Below are 25,026 nucleotides of genomic sequence, written 5' to 3'. Positions count from 1 at the left end.
CTTTAGCTTAATCTATGTTTATTTATGTGCAGTGTGAGGGAGGAGGAAAGAGGGGGCTCTAAGTGATGTGTAACAGGATGTTTTTATTTTTTTTAAAAGATCGATTTTGTTGGGGAGGGGAGACTAGGTTAGAGGTACTTTGAGTGTGTGTATTTTTTACAGATCGATTTTGAGGGTGAGGGGACATTGCCCTAAATGCTATAGGAGTGGGGGGATTCTTTATAAATGTATTTTGTGGGGAGGGGGACTTCTGTATAGTTTATTTTGTGGTGTAGGAGCTTATTATGAATCATGGGGGAGGGGAACTTAGCGTTATGTATGGGGAGAAAGGATTCTTTAGGGTACGGCCACACGGAGCGGCCCTCACACTGTCGCAACGCGGCCAACAACCGCGCTGGCACTATGTAGGAGCGGCTGTCAAATACCTCGTTAAGGGGTATTCCAGTTACACTCGCGTGCGCACTGCCGCTCCATTCATTCTCTATGGGAGCGCCGGAGATAGCCGAGTGCAGTGTTCTGCTTTTTCCGGCGCTCCCATAGAGAATGAATAGAGGGTAAGTTGTTGTAATTTGCAAAATCGTGCGTCCATAAAGGGTATATTAATTCATGGCCGCACGTTAACGCGGGTAAACCGTCCCTTTATCTGCAAAATTGTGCGGCCATGAATTAATACACCCTTTATGGCCGCACGATTTTGCAAATTACAACAACTTACCCCCTATCCATTCTCTATGGGAGCGCCGGAAAAAGCAGAACACTGCACTCGTCTATCTCCGGCGCTCCCATAGAGAATGAATAGGGGGTAAGCTGTTGTAATTTGCAAAATCGTGCGGCCATAAAGGGTATATTAATTCATGGCCGCACGATTTTGCAGATAAAGGGACGGTTTACCCGCGTTAACGTGCGGCCATGAATTAATACACCCTTTATGGCCGCACGATTTTGCAAATTACAACAACTCACCCCCTATCCATTATCTATGGGAGCGCCGGAAAAAGCAGAACACTGCACTCGTCTATCTCCGGCGCTCCCATAGAGAATGAATGGAGCGGCAGTGCGCGTGCGAATGTAACCGGAATACGTGCGGCCACTAACAGGCTGTTTTACAGCCGCACTGAACATGGTGCCGGCGTGGTTGTTAGCTGCGTTGCAACCGTGTCAAGGCCGCTCCGTGTGGCCTTACCCTTAGGCTGGATTCACACGAGCGTGTGCCTTTTGCGCAAAATGCATTTGACAGCTCCGTGCGGCAGCAGCATATGATGCGCGGCTGCAAGCTTTTTGCGCAGCCGCCATCATTATGACACTCCATTTGTATGTTTGTAAACAGAAAAGCACGTGGTGCTTTTCTGTTTTGATTCATCCTTTTGACAGCTGTCGCGCGAATCACGCTGGTCGCACGGAAGTGCTTCCGTGTGGCATGCATGGTTTTCACGCACCCATTGACATCAATGGGTGCGTGATGCGCAAAAAACGCTCAAAGAACGGACATGTCATGACTTTTACGCAGCGGACTCACGCAGCATAAAAATCACACACTTCTGCACGGCCCCATAGACTAATATAGGTCCGTGCAACGCGCATGAAAATCACGCGCGTTGCACGGACGTATATCCCGTTCGTCTGAATAAGCCCTTAGAGATAATATTTGTGGGGGAGAGCAACTTGATTATAAGGGTAGGAACATACAGGGCGGATACGTAAAACCACACAGTGTATACATCCTGAGAACCGCAGGGAATTTCACCTGAAAAACAGCACCAAATTTTGGTGCAGTTTTTTGGGCGGAAAGACTGCAGAAATAAATTTTAAAAAAAGCTAATACTCCCGGCCGTAGTCCCTCTCTCTCTCTGAGAGTAGCCCCGCCTCCTGCGATGACGCTGTAGTCCATGTGACCGCTGCAGCCTTTGATTGGCTGCAGCTGTCACATGGGATGCATCATCATCCCTGGAGGCCGGGCTACTCTCAGAGAGAGAGAGGGACTACGGCCGGGAGTATTAGCTTTTTTTAAAATTTATTTCTGCAGTCTTTCCGCCCAAAAAACTGCACCAAAATTATTACCTTTTTTTTCTCATTAGAGATTAACAATAAGCAAAGTTTTTTTCATTGATCTTTTCCTTTGTTAACACTGACCAAATATCATTATAATTGGTCAGAAACTGGCGAATCATGATGATAATTGGCTCAACTAAATAGGCCTTTAATGGGGGTATATTCAGGCTTAGTGCCTAGGGCAGCGTGAGTTGTAAATACGGCCGTGCTAAAGACGCAGATATTATTGAACACTATAGCAGGGCAGGGAGGTATCTCCCTGCTCTGTGATCTACTAGGCTGGTGGTTCCCAACATGAGGTTCCCATGAGAACCCTCCAGAGGTGCCGCGACACTCCTCTGGACAACTGCCATGGACGTGCTTTCTCTCCTCCTCCTCATAGCGCAAAGTGGATGTGAGGAGGAGGAGATTTTTTTTTGCAGAACCCCTGTAGATGGCACCCCCAACTAAATGGACAGACACGTCAGGGGCTTCTCCTGCAGTGGAATCCCCGGTCACAGCGTCTGCAATGCTGAGGACAGGGATTCCGCTTCAGGAGTTAGTTGCCCGATGTCACTGTTCATATATGGACAGAGACATCAAGCACTCCGTCAAGGAGCGGAATCCCCAGCCACAGGGAGCTACAGTGGCGCTATCTACAGGAAGGGAGTGCTACCTACAAGCGTGTGTGGCACTACCTACAAGGGGGCTGTGCGGCAAGGGGGGGATTTGTGGCACTACTTATTAGGGATGCACAATGCATCGAAACTTCGATACTGTGCATCCCTCAAATGGTTCGAGCCACACCGGTAAGTATAGTAATACATAATGTATGAGAGCGAGGCTGCGGCTGTGTAATACAGCCATTGCCCCACTCCTGAGTCCTGACAAGAGCGCGCTGCGAGGATGATGCGATGCGGCCAGCGCTGCACTAATGAGCGGCGGCACTGAAAACAGAACATGGCGGCCGCACTGCAAAACACCCCCATGTTCTGTCTTCGGTGTCTGCGCCGCCGCTCATTAGTGCAGCGCTGGCCGCATTACCTCATGCTGACCGCGCGTGCACTTAATGTCAGGAGCGGGGCAATGACTGTGTTACACAGCCGCAGCCCCGCTCTATAACGGCGGAGATCAGAGAAACTGCTCATCTCCGCCACTATTCTCCTGAATGCTGCGATCAAAACTGACTGCAGCATTCAGGGTAAAGTGAGGAGGGGGATGCCCCTTGGATCGCGTCACAGGGAATTCCTGTGACGCGATTGAGGGCAATACCATATATGGGCAGACAGCCCAGGGTCTATTGAAGGACCCCACGGATGTCTTACCATATTTCCTGTTGTTAGGGCATACTTAGGTATGTCCTAACAACTGCCTGTGTACTATACGTACACAGGCTAATGTACTGACATATATCTGATATATGCAGTATATTAAAGTTTAAAAATAAAGTAAAAACATAAAGTAATGTTAAATTTAAAAAATACACATACACCTTTTTTTACAATAAACATTAAAATAAGTCTCAATACATAAAATATACACATTCAGTATTGGCGCGGCCGTAATAACCTGCACAACAATTTTTTTGCGTCATTTATGATGTGTACGCTGTAAAAAAAAATAAAAATACTTCTTTCACTTATTACTGTGAGGCACGTGGTGTGATGAATTTAACCTCCATGTGCCTCAAATTAATAGTAATTAACCCCATCATGTACCGCACACATTAACCCATTATGACTGAGAAACATGATGGGGTTAATTACTATTAATGTGAGGCAAATGGAGGTTAAATTCAGCATCACACCTCGCGCCTCACATCAGAAAATGGAAGAACTTTTTTTTATTACTGTTGGCAAAGTATCGTTTTGGTATCGAAATTGCAATATTACACGAAGTATCGGTATCGAAGTCCAAATTCAGGTATCGTGACATCCCTACTACCTACAAAGGGGCTGTGTTGCACGACCTACAGGGGGCTGTGTGGCATGACCTACAGGGGGCTGTGTGGCACGAACTACAAGAGGGCTGTGTGGCACGACCTACAAGGGGGCTGTGTGGCACGACCTACAAGGGGGCTGTGTGGCACGACCTACAAGGGGGCTGTGTGGCACGACCTACAGGGGGCATCTGTGAGTGGCGGGCTGATGGTCATTTTACTGTGAGTGGGGGGCTGATGGTAGTTTTACTGTGAGTGGGGGGCTGATGGTAGTTTTACTGTGAGTGGGGGGCTGATGGTCATTTTACTGTGAGTGGGGGCTGATGGTAGTTTTACTGTGAGTGGGGGGCTAATGGTCATTTTACTGTGAGTGGGGGGCTGATGGTCATTTTACTGTGAGTGGCGGGCTGATGGTAATTTTACTGTGAGTGGGGGCTGATGGTAGTTTTACTGTGAGTGGGGGCTGATGGTAGTTTTACTGTGAGTGGGGGCTGATGGTAGTTTTACTGTGAGTGGGGGGCTAATGGTCGTTTTACTGTGAGTGGACGGGCTGATGGTCATTTTAGGGTATGTTCACACGGCAGCGTCCATTATGGCTGAAATTACGGAGCTGTTTTCAGGAGAAAACGGCTCGGGAATTTCAGACGTAATGGCATGTGCAGGCGCTTTTCGCTGCGTCCATTACGGACGTAATTGGAGCTGTTTTTCTATGGAGTCAATGGAAAACGGCTCCAATTACGTCTCAAGAAGTGACAGGCTTTTCTTTGACGCGGGCGTCTCTTTTACGCGCCGTCTTTTGACAGCGGCGCGTAAAAAAAATGACCGTCGGCACAGAATATCGTAAGACCCATTCAAATGAATGGGCAGATCTTTGCCGACGCTTTTGAGCCGCATTTTCGGACGTAATTCGGGGCTAAAACGCCCGAATTACGTCCGTAAATAGTGTGTGTGAACCCAGCCTTACTGTGAGTGGGGGGCTGATGGTAATTTTACTGTGAGTGGGGGAGGGGGCTGATGGTCTTCAAGTGGTTTACACCTCTGACCTCCAATTGAAATTAATAGTAGGAAGAAAATAGCTGTGGCGCTCGTTTGGAGCTTTTTTTGCTGCGTCTTTTGCATTCGCTTCAACGGCTTAAAAAAAAACGCTAAAAAAACCCCATCAAATAACGCTGTCAATTCAAAAGCAGATTTTTTCTGCTTTACAAAAAACGCTGTGTGAACATACCCTAAGGCCTCATGCACACGACCGTAGCCGTGAGCACGGCCGTGATTTTCGGGTCGGCCGGCTGCAAATGCACATTGTTTTCAATGAGCCCGGACCGCAGTACAGGGCCGTAATAAGATATGCCCGTTCTTTCTTCGGTCTGGGCTCCCGGGCCGTGCAAGGACCGCAAAAACTACGGTCGTGTGCAAGGCCCCATAGAAAAGAATGGGGCCGCAATTCTCCCGTGAATTTTCGGGGGAATTGCGGCCGCAAAAACACGGTTGTGTGCATGGGGCCTAAGAATGTAGTGCTTATTTTTAGCTATTTTCTGTCTTTCTCTAAATAATTTTTGGTAGGGGGGCCCTGAGGATTTTTTTTTTTTCCAGGGGTGGCTCAAGTCCGAAAAGGTTGGGAAACTCTGTAACAGGCTACAGAGGCGCCTGAAGCCTATGAGGCGCAGGGACAGGATCCCTGCGCAGTCGGCGTGATGACATCTCTGGATCAAGCCGACCTACGCAAGGATCCTGTCAGGTGGAGGTGGGGGGCAGTATGGCACTGTCTACAAGTGGGAGGTGGGGGCTGCATGTCACTTTCTACAATGGGGAGGTGGGAGCTGTATGACACTGTCTACAAGGGGGCGGTGGGGGGCACTGTGTACAAGAGGGAGGTGGGGCTGTATGACACTACAAGGGGCAGATGGGGGGCTGTATGACACTACAAGGGGCAGATGGGGGCTGTATGGCACTGTCTACAAGGAGGAGGTGGGGGATTATGGCACTGTCTACAGGGAGGCTGTACGGCACAATCTACAGGGGGCACTTTCTACTAGGGGGGCTGTGGGGGCATTATACTCTGTGGAAGACATCATACTGTGTAGAGGCACTACAGGGGGCAATATAATGTGTGTGGCACTTAGGGGGCATAACACTGTGTGGGCACAATTAGAGGACAAAATACTGTGTCCTTGAAGGCGTTATAATATATTACATTATTAAATATTATTATTATACTGTGTGTGGGGCACTAAAGGGGCATTACACTGTGTGGGGGCACTATATAGGGCATTATACTGTGGGGAGGAATTATGCTTTTTTATGGGGCATTTTTTATAATGGCGTGGGGCGCCGAAAGATAATTTCTGGCGGGGCGCCATCTTCCCTAAGGCCGGCCCTGCATATACAGTACTACACGAGACATTCGATTTAAGGAGATGATAGTTAAATTCCAACAAAGAGGTTACCCAACACGAGTACTTAAACAGGAACTTACGAAACCGTTACAGGAGGATTCTATACCACATACTACCCTTTTAAATAACAATCCAGTTAAGATTCTGTTCATCCACACATATAGAGGAATTTGCTTTTCCTGCAATGATGTGTTTGAAACGTCCCCCCAATTTTAGGGATGAATTCATCAGAGCAGATATAGGTAGTAGCAACAAATTACCAAGACAGACCTTTTTAAAATCTAGACGCAATGGTGCTTTCCCATGCCTCCACTGCTCCAGCAGTTCAAATGTCATCAAGGGAGACAGATTTCAACACCCGCATACCAACAAAACTTTTCCAATTAAGGGCTTCTATACTTGCGAAACAAACTTTGCAATATATCTAATCAAATGTCCATGTGGCTTGGTGTACATTGGAGAAACTACGTAACATATACGAGACCGCATAGCCAGTCACAAATCCACGATCCGGTGCAATAAAACTTGGTTACCCATACCAGAACACTACCACATGGCAGACCATAACCTATCCCAGTTCAAATCCCAAATTAATGAAAAAATTCCGAGACCACATAGGGGCGGTAATCACATTCGTCGACTAAAAGAACGAGAATCCTATTGGATTCATACACTACAAAACCTGGCCCCAAAGGGACTGAATAGAAAGTTTGATTTAATGACATGATCCCCTAGTTATTTATAATCAGATTTAGATGAACCCTCGTATTACAACTGTATAGCCTATTGAAATATATTTAGTATGTAATTATCTAAATATAATTCACAACTAATTAATATCATCTACGATGGTCGTGAGATTTGATTCTAATGCATATTGTTCTTTTCTCTACTAGACATGCTAGAATAATTTTCATCAGTGGACCAGGTAATAGTACCACAAAACCGTCTGTATTGACTTTATCTTTTTTAGCTGTTTGTTCTTTGTCCTTTTATTCATTCCCTTTCTTCTCCCTCTTTTCTTAGCTTTTTTTCCTAGCATGCATTCCTTATTAGTGTTTGATTATTTCACACCATTCATATTCTACATGACTAACTTTGCCATAAGAGAAAACTAATATGAGAACCACTAGTAAGCGTCATTCTGTGTAAAACGGAAATAGATCCGCCTCCATCTTGGTACTCCCCATACAGGGCCGGCGTCAGCACTCGGCAAACCTGGGCAAGTGCCGGGGCCCACTTCACTTGGGGGGTCCCACTCAGACGCCAGGTGCTGACGCTGCCGTCGTTAAGCCATAACAGTCCATATTTGGACAGTGATGTAAGAAGGAGAGAAGTCCCAGGCAGAGCGCTAGCGGCTCTGCTCCGGGACTCCATCTCTGGGAAAGCCCCTGACAAGTCCAGAGCAGTGTCCCAGCCTGGCATAGCTAGCAACTGCGACCGGGACCCTAAGCCCGTTGCCACACAGCGCTGATGGCGCAGGTCCCGTTTCCAACTGAGCCTGGATTCGCAGGATGCATATTCAGTTGGGTTGAATGCTGGAGCCTCGCTCCAGCATTCACTGTGTCGTTAGCACCTCGGCGCAGGCAGGCGCGATGTAGTGACGACATTGCGCCTGTCTGCGACGAGTCACGCACAGGACAGTGCAGAGGAGGAAAAGGATCCTCCACACATCGTGGGAAGGGGGGTAGGTAAGTAATTATGTTATTATTTTTCTATTAGGTACATATGGGGGCATTATACTAGGTATGAGAGGGGGTGATATTGTAGCTACTGAGGGGGCATTATACTGTATGGGGGCATTATACTGTATGGGACAGCTATGGGGGCATTATACTGTATGGGGCAGATATGGGGGCATTATATTGTATGGGGAAGCAATGGAGGGCATTATATGGTATAGGGGGCATTATACTGTATAGGGCAGCTATGGGGGCATTATACTGTATGGGGCATCTATGGGGGGCATTATACTGTATGGTACAACTATGGGGGGCAATATACGGTATGGCGGGGCATTATACTGTATGGGGCAGCTATGGGGGCATTATACTGCGTGGGGAATTATACTGTATATGGCAGCTATGGGGAGAATTATACTGTATGGTGGCATTATGCTGTATGGGGCAGCTATGGGGGCATTATATTATATGGCAACATTATACTGCATGGGGCAGCTATGGGAGCATTATACTGTATGGGGCAGCTATGGGGGCATTATACTGTGTGGGGCAGCTATGGGGGGCATTATACTGTGGGGACAGCTATGGAGGGCATTATACTGTATGGGGGCATTATACTGTGAGCTATAGGGGCATTACACTGTATGGGGGAATTATACTGTGTGCGGCAGCTATAGGGGCATTATACTGTGGTGGGCAGCTAGGGGGCATTATACTGTGGGGGGCAGTAATGGGGCATTATACTGTCCGGGGCAGCTATGGGGGTATTATACTGTCTGGTGCAGCTATGGGGGACAATATACTGTGTGGTGGATTTATACTGTGGGAGCAGCTATGGGGGTCATTATACTGTGGTGGTAAGCTATGGAGGGCAGTATACTGTGTTGGGGGCTGCTATGGGGGCATTATACTGTGTGGGGGCAGCTATAGGGAGGATTATACTGTGGTGGTCAGCTATGGGGGGCATTATACTGTGTGGGGGCAGCTATGGGGGGAATTATGCTGGCATTATATTACCCCAGGGGTGTACTTAGAACAGCATACCAACATGCAATAGGGTCCAACAGAGAGTCAATTTTGAATCTGAAAGAACGTCCGGAGAAGGATGAAATCATTAGGGTCATAGGGACCTATGACGCTGTACATCAGGATGTCAGAGAGATATTAAACAACTATTTGGGGATCCTGAAAGCAGACCCTGATGTTGGGGACCTGGTGGAGACAGTCCCCAGATCACCTTTAGGAAGGGTGGCAACTTCAAGTATAGACTAGTTCATAGTCACCTTGATGTTGAACCGAGCACGACCTGGTTGTCAACAAGCCTTAAAGGGACATTCCGCTGTGGTTCGTGCAAAGTCTGTAGCTCTGTTTGGAAAAATAAGGCATTTAGAAGTAACACCACTAGTAGAACTTTTTAAACCAGATCTTTCATCAATTGTAAGACTAAAGGGGTTGTGTACCTTATCACTTGTGAGTGTGACATGTAATATGTGGGGAAAACAAAAAGAGAGCTCAGGCGGAGAATTAGAGATCACATTTGTGACATCAATAGAAAGGATGATACCCCAATTTCGAGACACGTCTGGGAGTGCCATTAAGGAGACTCGACGGTCCTTAAATTTCAGCGGATGAAACATATTAAATCACCCGCTAGGATTATTCTGCAGAAGGAGGCCCAGTGGATTTTCATGATGCAAACCATCAAACCACTGGGCCTCAATGAACAGATCTCCTACCTATCATTTCTTTAAGGATTAGCCCGCCGTTCCTTTTGGGGATTTACCTGTCTTATAGGACCTATTGGTAGTGGTAAACCTTCAACTGCGACTCTCATCTGGTTGATTATGGTTTTACCATAACTGTACGCTTAATTGGGTCTTTCTTAAACACCAATTTTTCTCTACATTAATGTGTTGTCTATTTCCCCTCTTTAGTCATTTATATAATATGATATTACTAATGTTTAGTATCAATAGATTTTTATTGAACAATTTTCTGAAAAAGTAACAAAAAACACAGAGTCGCACATATAGTAATACAATAATACAAAGTACAAAGTGAAGTAGGCCAACATGGCCTCATATCCAAACCTACATATCATGAAAGTCTATGATGTCAAAGATCATGAAAAATATAGAGCATGTAAATGCAATAGTATCATGTATAGGTAACTTCCATAGACATCACAATCACTAAAGAGGTACAAGAAGTATCCTCAAAAAGAAAAACACATAACAATGAGACAGGGGGGAGGGAAGGTAGAAGGGTAGAGGGGGTCGTATCCATCTCTATGAAATCAAGGAAGTGCGCGGTTCCTCCATGGAGTCCAGATTTTATCAAATTTATCTAAAGTGTTAGACAATATATGAGAGAGGCGATCATTGACCATTATCCATGAGATTTTAGAAATAAGTGTCTCCATAGATAATGTAGACGAGCACCAGGCTCTAGCAATTGGTGATTTTAGCTGCCAAAAATACATATTGAATAAATTTACGTGTGTATGGTCCAACTGATGGAATGGGACCACATAGCAGGGCCGTGACAACATTACTGGGAGGTTCAACTTGAATAACATTTCGAATGAGCTGGTATACCTCTCTCCAAAAACGATCAACTAATGGGCATTCCCATAAAATATGCAATAGTGTGCCTTCAGATCCGCACTGCCGAAAGCAATGGGAGTCAGCAGAAGGATAGGATAAAATTGAGCTATACGAGTCTGGACCATATACCATCTCATCAAAACCCTTATAACCTGCCTCAACCAAGGATGTATTGATCGATGACTTAGAGGTCAGGTACGCCATTTCTCTCCACTGAGCCAACTTAATGTGAGAACACAAATTCTCCTTCTCAACGAGTCATTTAGGGGAGTTTGTCCGTAGGGGTAACTAAATCCGAATAAATGGAAGAGATCTTACTTTTAGAGTTAGGAAGCCAACAAAATTGTTCAAACATTTAAAGTGCTTATATCACCTGAGTTAGACTTCCAGGCTAGCAAGAAATGGAGTATCTGAAGGTATCTCAAATGTTCAGATGGAGGTAACGAATGTGATTTTCTAAAGAAGTCCAAAGTTCTAATGTCACCCCCACTAAAAAAAAGTCCTTAATCCTGTAGAACCCTTTATTAGTCCACCAGCGGAATTCAGATCTGCGTAATCCCGGAGGAAAGCAGGATTACAAGTAATAGTCATAAGGGGATTGTGAGGGGATTTAATATGAAAACTTTTTGTAAGAGAATCCCCCAACTGTAGCAACTGAGAAAGCACAGGAGAGAGGACTGGAGGTCAGTCTGAAGATTCCATCCATAATATGGCTTCCAACGGAAAACGAGAACATGCAGCCATTTCTTATTGTGTCCATTGTGGGCAATAAGGTCGTACAAAGATATTAATAATGTTTAAAGCCCCCTTTACTCAAATTCAGCATCTTCCAGCATTTGTTGATCGATCATCTTCGATTATTTCCTCCGTGTGCGTCACTATCATCACAGACAGGGTATCGGATTACTGACTCAGTGTGACCGCCTGTAGCCCCCCTAGTTACCAGTGATTCCTTTGGCATCAGTTTGATTGGCCGCAACATAACCAAGGGGCCGGACTCATCAGTGGACGTCTCTCTGACGTAGTGAACGCCTATTGGTGCCGTCTCTGTGTGACGCGACCGGAGGTCGCAGGGCGAAGCCTTTTTAGGTACTGCGTTATACCAGATATCAGTGTCTTGCACACGCCGTGAAACAAATACAGCAGAAATGTGCTGACCGGCTTTGATAATTTAGCAGCAGTTGTACCCCTGAGGACGCACTCCTGTAAACATAGGGACACAGAAACGCGTAGGGAACTTCGTTAATCAGTGGCAAACAGATCATACTACTATTTGCTACCGCTGTCACAAGTATCGTGTTGTAACAACAATATTGAGCCAATATGGCTCCAGATACTTTGTTGCAGGTTTTTGATCTGTGTGCCAACGCCTGTGTTCAGATCTTTATGGCATAAGTACTACTGTATATCTACATTAAGTCAACGCCACCAAATGTACCACTAACACACACATTGTAACTTCACCACAATCAACATAATACTGTAATTTATTGTTTTTCCACTTATACCTTACCTTGTAGTGTTAATTTGTTCTTGGGATGTAAGTTCCTGTCATTGACTTTGGATCTCCGTGGAGTGATTTAAACGTAGCTGTAATTTCAAACTCCAGGGTTGAAAATGCTTGAGATCTGTGCGTGACAAGCAGATATTTTTATTTGATAAATCTTTAGATGTCTCTTCTGATGCAGGTCTGTTTCATCGTGATTCTTCTGGGGTTTGAATTATCCAGAATTAGGTAGCTTGAGCTTTCTGCATTTCCCTTTCTACATTTACCTTTCTACAGATAATTCTGCCCTTTGCCTTTGATTTATCCTGCCCGATAACATCTTGTATAGAAACTCTTTAGATTTTCATTCCCCCACCCCTCTGGGAGTCCAACAGCATGGATATAAATTAAATAAGGACATTATCTTTTGTGTATATAATTTAGGATTCCCCATAGGTGGGAAAAACCGCCACTATAGAAAATTATACAACTAACTCCCCACCCCCATACAGTTTCCTTTAATTAACAGTGTCACATTTAAATCGCCAGGATCGGAGGCAACTCTGATCTCGGCGATTACACTCCCACCCGCTGCGGATGGCGCCAGCACAGCTCCTGTGCCCACACTATTTCGGAACCGTACGCCCATTTGTGGATATGCACCGCTAAAATGGAAGTTATGTAATAAAAACAAAAATCCCATTTTACCCTGATCAAGTCCTTTATAATTGAAAAAAAATGAAAAAGACTATCGATAATTGGTAACGACCCCATGAATATAGTTAACATGTCGTTGATACCACATGGTGAATGCTGTAATATAAAAATAACTTTAACCCTTTGATCGCCGTGGTCCATTACCATGGCATGATTAAAGGGAACTCCCCTCTTCAATCGCATCACCAGAAACCTGGTGACACGCTCTGGGTCTTTGGGAATCCTCTGCCGTCAGCCCTGGGGACCTAGAATGGACCCCGGGGCTGTCAGTTCAGTATGCCTGCTGATAGGGCACATAGAAACTATCCGGGTGCCGTTGGTTTATATGACAGCCTAGCAAAGGCCCCCAGGCAGTGGCGTACCTCCAATGGAGGCAGACCATGCAGTTGCTATGGCGCCCTTCAGGCAGGGGTCCCAACCGACCTGCAGCAAAATGGCCACGCCACCTATCAGTGGCAGAGCTACCCCAAAATGGTGCCAATAAAAAATACAACTCATCCCAAAAAATACAAGCCCTCACACGGCTATGTCTACGGAAGAATACTAAAGTTACGGTTTTTGAAATGCGATGAAAAAATGGAAAAAATATTGCAATATATTGTCCTTTTAACAATATTTCATGCTGCCCTATCTCTTAGAGGGCCTAATAGGAGTACTAACATGGCAGACCTTATTAGGCCCCTGGCTGCCATGACAACCATCGGCTGCAGGGTTGCCTTTCCCTGTTTTAACTGCTTAGAGGCTGCGTTGGCTATTGACCACAGCATCTAGTTGATAAACATCCGGGATCGTAGTTATCTCCAATCACGGCCGTTAGAGCAGCTGTAATATATAGCCAACACCCACTGAGCCCGCTTCATACATACATACCTATACAGCGGATGTCAGCTAGGGGTTAAAAGGTTTATCTAACAACCAGACAGAGGCATCTTTGTCCTGCCATTATACATTTGACAGATTTTTTTCAATGTAATGTTTTGAGAAAAGAATATTTGACCCAGTGGATATAAAGTAGAGAATAAAATGTATTATTCTTATCATTATAAGTAGATTGGATCTTGCAGTGGAAGTGAACTGCAACCACTTGACAAAGAATACAATGCATTGCTCTAGTCTTTGATACACTAGTCAGTTTTAAGAGTGATGTATGAAAGGACCCTGGAGCAATGCTCTACTCCTTGTAGAAAAAGATCACACTTTAATGGCAACTACTTCCTAAGAATACCTAGATTAACCTGGAACAAGAAATCAGCAGAACACTACATTAGTTCCACCAACGCAGCCAAGCCTTGAATGACCACAGAATGAAAGGCTGTCTTACAATGTTCACGGAGTTCAGCTCATCTTTAACTTCATGGTTTTTATTTCTTTTGAACCATTTGATTTGTATTTTTCTTAAGCATTAAGTGATTTCTTTCTGTTTTCATTTAATGGGAAGATGAGCAAGCCGAAATCGGTAACACAGAATAACTCAGGGTTGTTCTTCTGGACAGAAGACACAAAGCATATGTCAGTTGCAACAAATTACAGACTGCTTCTGCCGTCTCACAGATTAACTACTTACAGCAAAATGTATTTTATTTGTGTTGGATTTTAGTGTGATAGAAAAAAAAAACATATATGTTATTTGTCTCTAGGAATAAATATATATATTTTAACATGATAAGTTTGTTGTTGTTAATAACCTTCTTGACCTTAACCCCTTAAGGACGCAGCCTAGTTTGGGCCTTAAGGCTCAGAGCCTATTTTTTAAATCTGACATATTTCACTTTATGTGGTAATAACGTCGGAATGCTTAAACCTATCCAAGCGATTCTGAGATTGTTTTCTCGTGAGACATTGGGCTTTATGTTAGTGGTAAAATTTGGTCGATATATTCAGTGTTTATTTGTGAAAAATTGCAACATTTTGAGAAAAATTTGAAAAAATAGCATTTTTCAGAATTTAAATTCATGTGCTTGTAAAACAGATGGTTATACCACCCAAAATAGTTACTAGTTCACATTTCCCATAAGTCTACTTTGGATCTGCATAGTTTTTAGAGCATTATTTTATTTTTCTTGGACGTTACAAGGCTTAGAACATGAACAGCAATTTCTCATATTTTTAAGAAAATTTCAAAAGCCTTTTTTTAAGGTACCTGTTCAGTGCTGAAGAGGCTTTGAGGGGCCTATGTATTAGAAACCCCCATAAAACACCCCATTTTAAAAACTAGACCCCTCAAAGTATTCAAAATAGCATTTATAAAGTTTTTTAACCCTTCAGGCATTTCACAGGAATTAAAGCAAAGTGGAGGTGAAATTTGCAAATTTCATTTTTCTTGCTGAATTTCAATTTTATTCTATTTTTTTCTGTAACAAAGAAGGTTTTACCAGAGAAACACTACTAAATGTGTATTGTCCAGATTCTGCAGTTTTTAGAAATGTCCCACATGTGTCTCTAGTGCGCTCGTGGACTAAAACACAAGCCCCAGAAGCAAAGAAGCACCTAGTGAATTTTGGTGCTTCTTTTTTATTAGCATATATTTTAGGCAGCATGTGTAATGACCGGGGGGTAGGGAAACGGACAAGTGAGCCCTAATCTACCCGCCACTCTGTCCCTGCCTACTTGCAACGACCCGCCCTAGGCGACGGGGTACAACTGGGCGGCGGTCCCTGCACTCAGTAAGTGCACGACAAACACGACAAACATACAAGGGAATACAAGCAAGGGAAAGGGGCAGTTGCCCACGGCAACACTGTGAGCAACCAGAGTGGTGAACGAGCCGAGTCAAGCCAGAAGTGTGCGAGGTACCAAACGAAGAGCAGAAGAGTAGTCAGTAAGCCAGGGTCTGTATGGAGCAGGAACAAAATAGAAGGAGCTGTAGCTGGGCCAGGAAACCACACGAAAAAGAATAACAAGCAAGGAGGAACAGGAAATGCAGGTATAAATAGACAGAGGGCGGGAGCTAGCTGAGTCTGGCCAGGCTGCGATAGGCTCTCCCACTCCTAAGCCTGCCAGCCTGAGTGGTGGAAGCTGGAGTCAGTCTCAGGGATGTAGATTCAGGTGCTGACTGATTAATTAAGGGAGTTAACCCCGAAGCTGTGCCTGGCAGATCCTTTACAGCATGCCAGGTTTGGAGAGGTGTTGAGGTGCCAAAACAGTAGGAATCGCAATGGAAACCCACCAGAAGTCACCCCATTTTGGAAACTGCACCCCTCAAGGAATTCATTTATGGTTATTGTTATCATTTTTACCCCGTAGTTTTTTCACAGCACATATTTGAATTGGGCTGTGAAATTAAAAGAATGAAAATTTTTCCAATAAGATGTAATTTTTGATCAGAATTTCTTATTTTCACAGGGAATAAAATTCCCCATTTTGTTGCCCAATTTGTCCTGCGTGCGGCAATATCCCATTTGTGGTGATAAACTGCCGTTTGGGCCCATGGGAGGACTCAGAAGGAAAGGAGCGCTATGTGTTCTTAGGAGTCCAGATTTTGCTGGATTGGTTTTCAGGTGCCATGTCGCATTTGCAGAGCCTCAGAGGTATCAAAAACAATGGAAACCCACCAGAAGTGACCCCATTTTGGAAGCTAAACCCCTCAAGGAATTTATTTATGGGTGTTGTGACCATTTAGACCCCACAGTTTTTTCACAGAACTTATTTGAATTGGGCTGTGAATTTTAAAAAAAAAAACTTTTTTCCAATAAGATGTAGTTTTGGCTCAAAATGTCTTATTTTCACAACGAATAAAATACCCCATTTTGTTGCCAAATTTGTCCTGAGTGCGGCAATACCCTATTTGTGGTGATAAACTGCCGTTTGGGCCCATGGGAAGGATTAGAAGAAAAGGAGCGCTATGTGTTCTTTGGAGCCCAGATTTTGCTGGATTGGTTTTCGGGTGCCATGTCGCATTTGCAGAGCCCCAAAGGTATCAAAGCAATGGAAACCCACCAGAACTGACCCCATTTTGGAAACTACACCCCTCAAGGAATTCATTTATGGGTGTTGTGACCATTTAGACTCCAAAGTTTTTTCACAGAATTTATTTGAATTGGGCTGTGAATTTAAAAAAATTTAATTTTTTCCAATAAGAGGTAGTTTTGGCTCAAAATGTCTTATTTTCACAATAAATAAAATACCCCAATTTGTTGCCCAATTTGTCCTGAGTTCGGCAATACCCCATTTGTGGTGATAAACTGCCGTTTGGGCCCATGGGAGGCCTCAGAAGGAAAGGAGCGCTATGTGTTCTTTGGAGCCCAGATTTTGCTGGATTGGTTTTCGGGTGCCATGTTGCATTTGCAGAGCCCCAGAGGTATCAAAGCAATGGAAACCCACCAGAAGTCACCCCATTTTGGAAACTACACCCCTCAAAGAATTTATTTATGGGTGTTGTGACCATTTAGACCCCACAGTTTTTTCACAGAATTTATTTGAATTGGGCTGTGAATTAAAAAAATATATATTTTTTCCAATAAGAGGTAGTTTTGGCTCAAAATTTCTTATTTTCACAAGGAATAAAATACCCCATTTTGTTGCCCAATTTGTCCTGAGTGTGGCAATACCCTATTTGTGGTTATAAACTGCCGTTTGGGCCCATGGGAGGGCTCAGAAGGAAAGGACCACCATGTGGCCTACTGGGAATTTTCTGGTGCTAAGTCATGTGTGCAGAAGCCCCTGAGGTATCAGTACAGTTGAAACCCCCGAGAAGTGACACCGTTTTAAAAACAACACCCCTTAAGGAATTCATCTAGAGGTGTAGTGAGCATTTTAACCCCACAGGTATTGTGTAAAAGATAATGCGCAGCAGATGGTGCAGAGTGAGATTTGCCATTTTCTATATATATGCCATGTCAGTGTCCGATATATTGTGCCCAGCATGTGCCACCGGAGACATACACCCCATAAACTGTAATGTGGGTTCTCCCTGGTACGGCAATACCCTACATGTGGCTGTTATTAGCTGCCTGGGCACACGGCAGGGATCAGAAGGAAAGGACCACCATTTGGCCTACTGGAGCTTTTCTGGTGCTAAGTCTTGTACGCAGAAGCCCCTAAGGTACCGGTACAGTTGAAACCCCCGAGAAGTGACCCTGTTTTAAAATCTACACCCCTTAAGGCATTCATCTAGAGGTGTAGTGAGCATTTTGACCCCACAGGTATTGTGTAAAAGATAATGTGCAGCAGTTGGTGCAGAGTGAAATTTGCAATTTTCTATACATATATGCCAATTCAGTGTCCGATATATTGTGCCCAGCATGCGCCACCGGAGATATACACCTCATAAACTGTAATGTTGGTTCTCCCGGGTACGGCAATACCCTACATGTGGCTGTTATCAGCTGCCTGGGCACACAGCAGGGCTCAGAGGGGAGGGGTACGCTGTGCGAAGTGGATCAGAGCGAGTAAAATTGGGGTAAATTAAAAATAAAGGGATGGATGATAAATTTTAAAACACTCTTTCATACAGAGCTCTGGTTTTTCGGGACACGCGTTACATTGATATATTGTGTCATCCCTTATCCCCCTCTTATAGCAGACTTTGCACCTCTTTTGACTTTTTCCCTTCTTGCCAGTTTGGGGAACTTCTCCTAAAAAGTGTTGCCCTGGTACGATGCGTGTGGCCTCGCCTCCAGAAGTACTGTAGGGCTTCAGGACTTGATCTGACAAGTCCACCCCTCCCATGTACCTATTGTAGTCCAGGATGCAGTCTGGTTTGGGGGTCTCTGTACTGATACCTCGTACAGGTACATGGGTACTGGTGTGGCATCTCCCTGGTCTTGTACTTGACACACAATATGTTGCTGCTAGAATGTGCCCGGCTCTCACCCCTTCTTGTTTGCCCAAGCAGAGTCTTAGGGAGGCCTCTCAGGTTTCTTCTAGCAGTGCCGCATGCCGCAGGACTTCTGGAAGCGAGGCAGTTGAAGAGTGGGACGCTGGTATAAAAATTATCCAGGTAGAGGTGGTAACCCTGGTCCAGCAGTGGGTGCACCAAATCCCACACAATTTTTGTATTAATTCCCAGTAAGGTGGGGGAATTCTGGGGGCTGAATACTGGTGTCCTTCCCTTCATATATCCTAAATCTGTAGGTATACCGTGATGCACTCTCGCACAGCTTATACATCTTCACGCCATACCTTGCCCTCCTACCCGGCAGGTACTGGTGGAATTGCACCCTCCCTTTAAAATGTACCAAGGACTCATCTATAGAAATACACTATAAGTACACTCAACCCCTGACGAAGCACCAGCGAAACGCGCGTTGGGTTAAGCAGAGGTCCCCCTCCTGGTCCTGATCTCCTATTTATCTTCTTATACGCAGGTGTAGGTATACTACTTTGCATGTTGTTTTTACTTAGATTGTACTTTATATATATTCTCTTTACTTATTTATGTGTTCATCTGTGCAAAGCGTACCATGCCTAGTACCTGCTCATTAATATGTACTTATGCACTGTAGCCATATATAGGGTGTGTCAGACCATTTTTTCATCTGGGGGGCTACTCTGCTTTTACGTTCGGATTCCGTTTGTGTTCGAGGGTCCATGGCATTTTATTATGTCTAAGTGTTATACGTTGTTTCCATGTGTCTAATTGACTTTAACCCCTTCCCGACATTTGCCGTACATGTACGTCATGGAAAGTACTGACTTCCCGCATCTTGCCGTACATGTACGCCAAATGTTTGGGACCGGCTCAGAAGCTGAGCCGGTCCCATCATCACCGGATCTCAGCTGTATCTTACAGCTGACATCCGGCTGTAACGGCGGGGACCGAAATTAGCTTCGATCCCCGCCATTAACCCCTTAAGTGCAGCGCTCAAACGCGATCGCTGCACTTAAGGTGTTTGCAGCTCATCGGAACCCCAGTAATGAAATTGCCGGGGTTCCGGTGGCTGCAATGGCAACCGGAGGCCTAATACTGGCCTCCCGGTCTGCCTAGCACCGAAGCCGGTCAAGATCCGCCCGGCGGCGGAGCCTGATCGGCTTCCGTAGCTGTCGGCAAGATGGCGCCGGGTCAGGAGCTGATCCGGCGTCATCAGCGGTGGAGGTCAGCTGTACTGTACAGCTGACATCCACCTGTAACGGCAGGAACCGGAGCTAGCTCCGATCCCTGCCATTAACCCCTTCGATGCAGCAATCAAAAGCGATTGCTGCATCGTAGCGGTTACTAGCAGATCGCCAGCCCTGACAGGCAATCGGGACTGGCGACTGCTGTTATGGCAACAGGAGACACAATGGTCTCCTGCTCTGCCATTACGGAAGCCGATTTAGGCCCCGCCGGGAGACGAAGCCTAATCGGCTTGCTGTCAGTGAATGACTGACAGATCTAATACATTGCACTACATAGGTAGTGCAATGTATTAGAAAAAAAAAAATCTGACCGTTGGAACTTCAAGTCCCCTAGTGGGACTTGAGAAAAAGTGTAAAAAAAGTATAAAAAAGTGTAAAAAAAAGTGCACAAAATAAAAGTTTGAAAACAGTAAAAGTTTCAAGTAATCAAATAAAACACAATCCCCCTTTTACTCTTATCAAGTCCTTTATTATTGAAAAATAATAATAAACCATATGTATTTGGTATCGCCACGACCGTAACGACCGGAGGTATCAAAATATTATATTATTTATTGCACGCGGTGAACAGCGTAAAAAAAACCCGTAAAAAACGTTACCAGAGTTTCTGTTTTTTGGTCACTTTGCCCTACAAATATTCGAATAAAAAGTGATCAAAAAGGCGCACATATCCAAAAATGGTACCTATAAAAACTATAGCTCGTCCCGCAAAAAACAAGCCCTCATACACCTCCGTCGACAAAAAAATTAAAAAGTTATGGTTCTCACAACTTGGCGACAGAAAAAATACATTCTTTTTACAAAAGTAATTTTATTGTGCAAAAAGTTGTAAAACATGAAAAAGTTCTATAAATTAGGTATCGCCGGAATCGTACGGACCTGCAGAATAAAGTTAACATGTAGTTTATAACGCATGGTGAACGCTGTATAAAAAAAAAAACGAAAAAAGCTGTGCCAGAATTGCGTTTTTTTGTTTACCTGGCATCCCAAAAAATAGGATAAAAGGTGATCAAAAAGTCGCATGTACCCCAAAATGGTACCAATAATAACTACAGCTCGTCCCGCAACAAACCAGCCCTCATACCGCTACGTCTATGAAAAATAAAATTAGTTATGGCTCCAATAAGTCAGGAAATAAAAAAATATGCAGTTGTGCCCGAGGGGAACATTTCTTCTGTTTGAAGAGGCGATTTATCAAGGACCTAAAATTAGGGAACCAGGAAAGGGAGGGCCCAAACATATCCGCTGGAAGCGCCGGTGCCCGTATTATACCAGGACAACACTTCCCAGCAAAATTCCCCAAACTACAAAGGCGCGGAGTGTGCTCCAAAAGGGGGATAATAAAGGACGCCATTTATCAGTGCGACACCGGCCTGTGCGGAAAGGATTGCTTCACAGCGTAACACACATCTATGGATTATTTTATTGTTTTTTTTTACCCCATTATTATACCACCTGACTATGCCCCTGATATACTCCGCCCGGCTTACATATGCCCTACATTATAAACGGAAACACCAGTAAGACTCCAAACAAAACTACTACCAAGCAAAATCCACGCTCCAAAAGCCAAATGGCATTTCCTCCCATCTGAACCCTACAGCGTGCCCAAACAGCAGTTTCCTTCCACATATATGGCACCGTCATACCCGGGAGAACCCTTTTAGCAATTTTTGGGGTGTGTGTCTCCAGTGGCATAAGCTGGGCACGACATATTTGCCACTGAATGGCATATCTAGGGAAAAATATAAATTTTTAATTTGCACCATCCACAGCGCATTCATTTATGGAAAAGATCTGTGGGGTGAAAATGCTCACTACACCCCTTAATAAATGCCTTGAGGGGTGCAGTTTCCATAGTGGGGTCACTTCCCAGGGGTTTATTTTTATTATTTCACATCTGAGCCTCTGCAGTTGTGAACCAATACTTTGTAAATCGCCAAATTAGGCCTCAATTTGACATGGTACGCTTTCACTCCTGAGCCTGGTCGACTGTCCAGGCAAGAGATTAGGGCCACATGTAGGGTGTTTCTAAAACCAGGAAACCCAGCATAATAATTAGAGAGCTGTCTCGTTATGGTGGCACAAGCCGGGCACCACATATTGTCCACATATCTGTGGAAAAAATCCCATTTTCACTCTGCAACATCGAGTTCACACTAATTTCTACAAAACACCTGCAGGGTTAACATGCTCACTACACCCGTAGGTAAAAGCATTGAGGGGTGTAGTTTCCAAAATGGGGTCACTTCTGGGGGGTTTCCACTGTTTTGGGCCCACAGGCGCCCAGAAACCAATCCAGAAACATCTGCACTCCAAATGGCGGTCCTTCCCTTCTGAGCCCTGCCGTGTGCCCAAACAGCAGTTTATGACCACATATGGGGTATTGCCGTACTCGGTAGAAATTGCTTTACAAATGTTGGGTTCTTTTTTTCCTTTATTTGTTGCGAAAATGAAAAAATTTGCGCTAAAGCTACGTCTTATTGAAGAAAAAGGATTGTTTTTATTTTCACTGCCCAATTCTAATAAATTCTATGAAACATCTGTGGAGTCAAAATGCTCACTACACCCCTAGATGAATTCCTCAAGAGGTGTAGTTTCCTAAATGGTGTCACTTTTTGGGCGTTTTCATTGTTTTTTCCCCTCAGGGGCTTTGCAAATGTGACATGGCCGCCGCAAACCATTCCTGCTCAATGTGATCTCCAAAAGCCAAATAGCGCTCTTTCCCTTCTAAGCCAAGCCGTGTCTCCAAACAACCGTTTATTACCACATGTGGGGCATTGTTTTACTCGGGAGAAATTGCTTTACAAATTTTGTGGTGCTTTTTCTCCTTCAGTCCTTGTGGAAATGAGTAAAAATAAGCTAAACCTACATTTTCTTTGAAAAAATGTTGATTTTTATTTTCAGGGCCTACTTCCAATAATTTCTGCAAAAAACCTGTGGGGTCAAAGAGCTCACTATACCCCTAAATAATTTCCTCAATGGGTGTAGTCTCCAAAATGGGGTCACTTGTGGGGGGTTTCCACTGTTTTGTCTCCTCAGGGACTTCGTAAATGTGACCTGGCCTCCGCAAACCATTCCTGCTAAACTTGAGCTCCAAAAGCCAAATAGCGCTCTTTCCCTTCTCAGCCCTGCCGTGTCTCCAAACAACCGTTTATTACCACATATGGGGCATTGTTTTACTCGGGAGAGATTGGTTTACAAATTTTACGGTGCTTTTTCTCCTTTAGTCCTTGTGGAAATGAGAAAAAATTAGCTAAACCTACATTTTCTTTGAAAAAATTTAGATTGTCATTTTCAGGGCCTATTTCCAATAATTTATGCAAAAAACCTGTTGGGTCAAAACGCTCACTATACCCCTAGATAATTTCCTCAATGGGCGTAGTTTCCGAAATGGGGTCACTTGTGGGGGGTTTCCACTGTTTTGTCCCCTCAGGGACTTCGTAAATGTGACCTGGCCTCCACAAACCATTCCTGCTAAACTTGAGCTCCAAAAGCCAAATAGCGCTCTTTCCCTTCTCAGCCTCGCCGTGTCTCCAAACAACCGTTTATTACCACATGTGGGGTATTGTTTTACTCGGGAGAAATTGCTTTACAAATTTTACGGTGCTTTTTCTCCTTTAGTCTTTGTGAAAATGAGAAAAAAAATCGCTAAACCTACATTTTCTTTGAAGAAATGTTGATTTTAATTTTCACGACCTACTTCTAATAATTTCTGTAAAAAAGCTGTGCGGTCAAAATGCTCACTGTACCCCTAGATAATTTCCTTGAGGTGTGTAGTTTCCCACATGGGGTCACTTTTGGGGCATTTTGACTGTTTTAGCACCGCAAGAGCCCTTCAAACCTGACATGGTGCCTAAAATTTATTCTAACAAAAATAAGGCCCCAAAATCCACTAGGTGCTCCTTTGCTTCTGAGGCCGGTGCTTCATTCCAGTAGCACGCTACGGCCACATGTGGGATATTTCCTAAAACTGCAGAAACTGGGCAACAAATATTGAGTTGCATTTCTCTGGTAAAACCTTCTGTGTTATAAAAAAAATTGTACTAAAAATTTATTTCTGCAAAAAAATATGAAATTTGTAAAATTCACCTCTACATTGCTTTAATTCCTGTGACATGTGTAAAGGGTTAAGACATTTTCTAAATGCTGTTTTGAATACTTTGAGGGGTGAAGTTTTTAAAATGGGGTGACTTTTTGGGGGTTTCTAATATATAAGGCCCTCAAAGCCACTTCACAACTGAACTGGCCCCTGTAAAAATGGCCTTTTGAAATTTTCTTGAAAATGTGAGAAATTGCTGCTAAAGTTCTAAGCCTTGTGAGGTCATAGAAAAATAAAAGGATGTTCAAAAAACGATGCCAATCTAAAGTAGACATATGGGTGATGTTAATTAGAAACAATTTTGGGTGGTATAACTGCCTGTCTTACAAGCAGATACATTTAAATTGAGAAAAATGCTAATTTTTGCAATTTTTCGCTAAATTTTGGTGTTTTTCACAATTAAATACTGAACATATCGAGCAAATTTTGCCAGTAACATAAAGTCCAATGTGTCACGAGAAAACAATCTCAGAATCGCTTGGATAGGTGAAAGCATTCCGGAGTTATTACCACATAAAGTGACACATGTCAGATTTGAAAAATGAGGCTCGGTCAGGAAGGTCAAAAGTGGCTAAAGAGGGAAGGGGTTAATAAAGATTATTTGTATTTTTTCAAACACCGGGTCGTGACTTGTTTCTTTTTCTGGTTCAGCTTAAATTAGTCACTAGGACCACTAGTACCATTCGGGGTATTGTTCGGTTTGAGAAATACACTTCTCGGGGGTGAATGCTTGGGCAAACCGGGCACTAAAACGGTCTAATAGGGGTCTCCGTTTATACTAACGGCAAAAACTGGGGTCATCTCGGGGTGGGCACGGCTCATTATCAGTATAATGTAAGAAGCGAAGTATTGCCTCATTTTTATTTTATTTTTTAGTTTCCAGCTCAGTTCTGAAGTTGCTTTGAGGGGCCCATATATTAGACACCCTTATCAAACACCCCATTTCAGAAACTAGACCCCTCAAAGTATTCAAAACAGCATATAGAAAGTTTATTAACCCTTTAAGTGTTTCACAGG

This window comes from Rhinoderma darwinii, chromosome 1, assembly GCF_050947455.1.
Source record: "Rhinoderma darwinii isolate aRhiDar2 chromosome 1, aRhiDar2.hap1, whole genome shotgun sequence".
NCBI classification, from domain to species: Eukaryota; Metazoa; Chordata; class Amphibia; order Anura; family Rhinodermatidae; genus Rhinoderma; species Rhinoderma darwinii.
The sequence above is the reverse complement of the archived record's forward strand: the minus strand, read 5'-3'. Positions refer to the sequence as shown.